We start from the raw sequence: 6,277 nt of genomic DNA on the forward strand, positions 1-6,277 counted from the left end.
ACCCAGACTGAAAGTCAAAGTGCCCCTGCTGCCAGCCTGCTCACAAACTGAGTTTTTCCAGAGAGCATCCAGAAGGGTAAAGTGCTTTATTTCATGAAGGGGAAAGTAAAGCTTTGGGTGTGACTGGGGATGTTCATAGGAAATGACAGAGCAAGCTGGAATAAAGTTACTTGAATGCTAAGGGGAGAAAATAGGACAGGAAAATGGGGAAGACAGATGGTAGGAGGAAAAGTAAAACTGTGATGCACAGCTGAAATGGATATGTAAAACAGGGATTCAAAACCTGTGGGGTGGGAATGAAAGAATGATAAGAAATGTCACACTGGGGAGAAATGGTTGTGGACAATTGAAAAATCAAGAACAGGGAATTTATGGTAAAAAATGGATGGGTCTGTGCCGTCACAGGACTGCACGGGGTTTCAGTTTGTGAGGGGAAAAGCTGAGGTAACTCAGAGGGGAGAGAAAAAACTTCATAGGGGAGGAATGCTGGAATTCCCTGGCGTCACCTGCAGGGAATGGAATGAACATTTTGGGGTAAAATTGAGCACTGTGGGAATAAAAGCTGGGAAAATCTGTGGAGGACATGTAGCAGACATTTTGGCGGGAAAATCTGAGGTGATCTTTGGGGGAGAAAATGGTTTTTGGGGAAAAATCTGAGGTAATTTGTGGAGGACAGGCAGAGAAAATTTTGTGATAAAGCCTGAGGTAAATTTTAAGGTCCAGAAGGAACATTTTTGAGGTAAAATCTCAGGTAATCTGCAGGGAACTGAATGAATATTTTGGAGGCAAAATCTGAAGTAATCTGTACAGGACAAATAGGGAATATTTATGTGGGAAAATCTGAGAGGAATCAGTAGCGGACAAAAAGGATATTTTGGGGTAAAACTGAGCAGTGTGGGAACAAAAGCTGCAGTAGTCTGTGGAGGACGTGTGGCAGACACTTTGGTGGGAAAATCTGAGGTGATCTCTAGGGGAGAAAATTGGTTTTGGGGAAAAGTCTGAGGAAATTTGTGGAGAACAGGCAGAGAAAATTTTGTGATAAAACCTGAGGTAATTTTTAAGGGCCAGAAGGAATATTTTTCAGGTAAAATCTCAGGTTAATCTGTGGGGGAATGAATGAAGGTAAAATCTGAGGTAATCTCAATGGAAGAGAACATTTCAGAAGGAAAATCTGAGGTAATCAGAAAGAACAGTTTAGGAGCAAAATCTCAGGTAATCTGTATGGGATATTTTAGATGGCAAATCTGAAGAAGTCTGTGGGGGACAGAATGGATATTTTGGGTGCAGAATCTGAGGTAACTTGTAGGGGACATTTTGGAGGGAAAACTTGAGGCAATAAATAGGGGACAGAAGGAAGATTTTTGCGGTAAAATCTTAGGTGACCTATAGGACACAGCTAGGGGACGTTTTGGAGGAAAAATCTGAGGTAATCTATTGGAGGGCCAGAAGTCATGTTTTTGACGGAAAATTTGAGGAAATTTAGATGAAACAACATAAAGGGTATTTTTGACAAGTGAATTTAGGATAATTAACAGAGGAAAACTGAGCATTTATGAAGGGAAAGTCTTTTGTAACACAGAAGACAGAGCATTTTTGACAGAAAATCTGGGATAACTTAGAAGGGGCATAGGTGACATTTTTAGCTGAAAACCTGGGTAAATTTAGAAGAGTACTGTCGCGGGCAGAGTGGGAGCTGCAGAGAAAATCTGTTAGAAAAGCCCTTCTGTTGAGTCATGAGGTGCAAAAAAGGACCCCCTTGCTTTCTAAACTCCTCAGAGAGGAACCTGGGTGTGACTGAATCCAATCTTAGCCCCAGACTTTTTCAACAGTTTATGCATGGAAGATGTTACAGGTGTAATTGAACCTTTATACAATTTTGTCCTGCAGGAGAAAGGATTGCAAACCAAATATATTCATATAAATTTATATGACTTATTATGATACTGACTAGACAAAAATAGCTTAATCAGAATTATTTCCTATGCAGTATAGGAGCTATAAAAACTAGTGTAGTACAAAGAACTGTTTTGAAGCAACATTGAAGCGATTATATTAAAGCTAGCAAAACCCAGTTATTCAATAAAAGTTAATGTCACTTAGCCATACCAAAAATGGTGGATAATCTCTTTTGCTTATCTTTGAGAAATAACTGAGGGGTGTCCACACTCAGGGAGGAATCTTGCCACACACCCTTCCAAGAAGGAATATGTTGGAAGACCTACTGCAAAAAATTGGGACTGGGTGGCTGGAGGCTCACCTTGTGGGGCTGTTGGGTCATGATTCCCTTCAGGCACAGGAGCTGGAGCTTCTCAGGCTTGAGTGTGTTGTTGTCCATTGGCAGAAGTCATGGGATGACAAGAGGCAAGAGTGAGCAAGAGCAGCGTGACTTCAAGTTCAAGAGTGGAAGGGCGAAGCAAGAGTGAACAAGAGTAGCAGCAGCTTCGAGCTCAGGAGTGGAACAGTGAGGTAAGAGCAGCAGCTTGGAGCTGAAGTGAGTCGAGCTGAAGCTGGAAGCTTTTGTGGAGCTGGGGGGGTCTGTGGGGAGGTGGCTTGAGGATCTCCCTGGGGGGCTGTTGGGTTACGGTTCCTTTCAGCTCCTTTCAGGAGCTTCTCAGGCCCAAGTGTATGGCTGTCCATTGGCAGAAGCCGGGGGATGACGAGGCAAGAGTGAGCAAGAGGAGCATAGGCTTTGAGCTCAAGAGTGGAATGGTGAGGCAAGAGCGAGCTTGGAGCTGAAGAGGCGGCACAAGAGGCCCTCTGGGCAAAGGGCCTTCCTGGCACGGCCAGGGCACCTTCTCAGCCATGGCTGGCTTTGCGCTGGGCGACCTCCCTGGAAGCAGGGCTGGGTCTTTGCTGTTGTTGGCTTTTTGCCATTGTGCTCCTTTGGCTGCCCAGAGAGAGAGGCAACCCTGTAAGGAGGGTGAGAGCCCCTGTCTCTGCACCTGAGGGGGAAATAGAGCTCTCCCAGCCTATTTCCCACCCTGTTAGCAGGGCAAAGCCTTTTCCCCCGTCCTGGCCTTGCCCCTGCTTTCTGAGGGCGGAGCCAAGCCACTTAGGTGCAGTGTGGGCACCATGACTCGCCTGTAGCCAGGGCCTCGGTCTCTGCCTATGCTGCATGGCTGCCAGTCCTGCTGGTGACCCGCCAGCGTGCCGGCCCTGTACTCAGGGCATGTGTAACAACTTTGTGGAACCCTTTGTCCCCAGGAGCAGCCCCTGGTCCCTGAAAGCAGGGAATGGATTAGAGGGAGGGGAATGAAATAAAAAGAGAATGAAAATATTGTCTGGAATGGGAATATTACAGTTAAAAGAAATCCAGTCTTAGTTTTGGAGAATCATCTCTCAGCTTCTTCCAATGTGGAGCTCCTGGGAAAGCCTGTGCAGGAGCTAAATTCTCCCAAGCCTGGATGACCTCAGATAGGCTACTGGAAGTCCCTAAATTTTTTTATAGCTCAAGAGGAATCAATTCATTAAAAGCCCCTCTTTTCTCTCTCAGTAGTCTAGGAGTAGTTCTATGTAGACACATCCAGAGTGGTGTCCAGTCATGCTGATGACATGTGTTCTTTGTTCTCCCTTTTTGCATTCTGCTCTCCATGCTGGAAAAGAAAAAAGTGTGGCAGTGGTGAAGTAATCACATAAAAGTTGATTTTTATTTTATTTATTTATTTTTAAATTTATTTTTAATCTAAATTTAATTTAATTTATTTTTAAAATTTTATTTATTTTTAATTAATTTTATAATTAAAAGGAAACAGTTAATGAGGGAGCTGTGAGTAATCATGGCACTACTTGCAAATCTCTGCAAGCAGCTTCACAACCTGGTGAGTTCAACGTTTGTGGAAATCAGTTTCTGGAAGTAAGAGTGAAATAAATAATCACATTCACCTCAAAGTCATCAAAAAAATGACAGCCATAAACTGAATAAATAATACCAAATCAAATTTCATTGGTTATGGAGTAGGAGGATGTATGGAAAATTTCCTACATTGCATACCTCAGCTTCAAGAGCAAGCACTTTGATTGTCTTCCACAGTAATTCATAAAAATAGAGGAAGGAAAAATGGAAGAAAGTAATTTAGTGCACAGCATAGGAAAACATGCTTGGAAAATGATGTGTAATGATTCAGTGTTGAAACTGAAGGATGAATTTAATGTTGTTCCTGAAGGACCATTATTGAGTCTGTTGCTATTCAGTATTGTCATTAATGAGCTATTACGATCTTTGCAATTTTGCAGGTAGCATTGACTGGAGAGCACCTGAAGAACTGAAGGGCAGGAATCCAGGTGATCCTATGGAACTGGGAGTGAGAATTGACGAAACTGCTGGTACTTCATGACAGGGATACAGATAGTGTTCTTAAGCAAAACCAGTCAGCTCTCCTAATAAAGGATAGTAAAGAAATTGTTGGGTTGCAGGTTTATAGGAAAGGACTAAGACATTTTTATTGCTCACAAATGACCATGAAACACAATGACAGATTGTAGGAGAAACCCTACAAATTCCAAAACAATCAGTATAAGCAAGGAGTAAGCCTCATAACACAATCCTTCTCTCCATTCAGAATTGGGGGAGACCTCAGCTGGAAATCTGGGTCCAGTTTTCTTGGGCAGCCAGGAATACACTGAACCAACAACCAAACTGGCATGAGCGAAATGTTGCTCCAACCCAAATTTATGATACCACAAATATATTGGACAAGTTGAAAATAATGAAATAGAAGAGGAAAAAAATGACCCGTGCAACAAGTAATGCAGCAAAGGACAGAAGAACTGAAAATTGTTACTGTTGAGATTTGATAGAATAGTCACACAACAACCTAGTGGACCTTTCAACTGAAAAGTTGAAATTAGGTGAGAGTTTCTATTTGAGAAGGATAAAATTGTCATTACAAGAGAGAAAGATGCCATTTCTATTAGAACCATTATTTCTTTTTTTTGAAGTCCTTAGAAACTCAATGCTACACAATCTTGAATGTTGATAGTTCTGTTTTCTAACTCACTAACCCAAGAGGAGACATGTTTCGATGACGGGAAGCTAAATTTGTTTGCAAGACAGTGTGTGTCTAAACCGCAGGAAACCAGTTTGGGAGATATGCAGACAATGTATTGTGTATGTTTGTACTACTCGCTGAAGAAAAATTATATGGAAGCCTTTTAATTTTCTATCACAAAATGGGCAGGGCTCACACAGAGGAAAGATCTTTTGTATTGAATAGATGTGATTTGACTCCATGATTGGCCCCTGGTAGTTCCCTGTAAAGCAGTGAGCATGACATGGTTGTATATGCTACGCCAACTTTGATGTTTAACCTTGCTGCTTCAAAAGGCTGGTTAAACAAAAACCCCTCAAAAATATTGCTTGAAGTAATAATTGATAGTGACAAGGGAAAATATACAGTTAACATAGTGAAAGAAAACAAGACATTTTAAAAGCTTAGTAAAAGGATGAAAGCAGTTTTCTACACTCTTATTATAGAGTCCCTTCTGGTCAAAAAGAAAAAGAACAACAATTAGGTAACTACTGTTAGCTGCATTAGAGAAAAGCACCAGAAGATCATGAATAGAGAAACCAGTGCTGTGTTAATGCAATTGGAAAGAAACTTTGTTCTTATTCACTGTCTGTTCCCCTGTAATTTTAAGAATTTCATGCGTATAATCTTTTATAAACCAAAGAAATAAATCTATGCTTTTTAAAATTTATCTCCCATCAACTGGTAATTGACTTTTGAAAACTTGAATAACCTCAGAGTTTGCTTGTGTTCCCCTGCAGATCTGTGTTCAGACCCTCATTCTGTAGTCCCTTCATTATTGTTCCCTCTATCCATATCTTCCTACATGTCACCCTCCTAAGGAGAAAGTTATGGGAATTTTTTCCAACAGTGGGTTTCACACTAAGAGATCGAGATTTGTTCTTTTAAAGGCTAAAGAGAATTTCATGGTTATTAACATGCTGGTTTTTTCAATGGAGCTTCTCTGTGTGCTTATTCTAGGCAGGGCTGCAGGCATCAGCTTTTATTAAGCTTATTCAAAACTTTCCATTGTAGCACCTAGTTTGCTTATAGATTTGAGAAAGCTTTGGTTATTTCAACTCAAATTTGTCATGTGCAGTTTGAAACTGATTTTATCTTTCCAGACTTGAAACACTCCATCAAATATTGCAGAGATATAAGAAATATGGGCAAAAGGATAGCAGACAGAGAAAAGTTTCTCATCTATGACCTTCATCTGTGTAGAACAAGAAGGAAAAAAAATGTGGCCTGAATTTTTTGTAGAGCCAAGG

At 41.1% G+C, this 6,277-nt stretch overlaps 1 long non-coding RNA gene across 1 annotated transcript in view; it reads left to right on the top strand.

Annotated features, from left to right (window-relative positions):
- The window catches only part of LOC121676698, a 76,889-nt gene extending 71,192 nt beyond the window's left edge, over positions 1-5,697 (top strand). The window contains exons 5-6 of the long non-coding RNA XR_006020541.1: positions 2,342-2,466; positions 4,234-5,697. This is a non-coding gene — a long non-coding RNA (uncharacterized LOC121676698). The remainder of the gene's footprint in view (positions 1-2,341; positions 2,467-4,233) is intronic.
- Positions 5,698-6,277: the final 580 nt, after the last annotated feature.

Source organism: Corvus kubaryi, unplaced genomic scaffold, assembly GCF_017639235.1.
Source record: "Corvus kubaryi isolate FWS band 111438036 unplaced genomic scaffold, C.kubaryi_AGA036_p1.0 135, whole genome shotgun sequence".
NCBI lineage: Eukaryota > Metazoa > Chordata > Aves > Passeriformes > Corvidae > Corvus > Corvus kubaryi.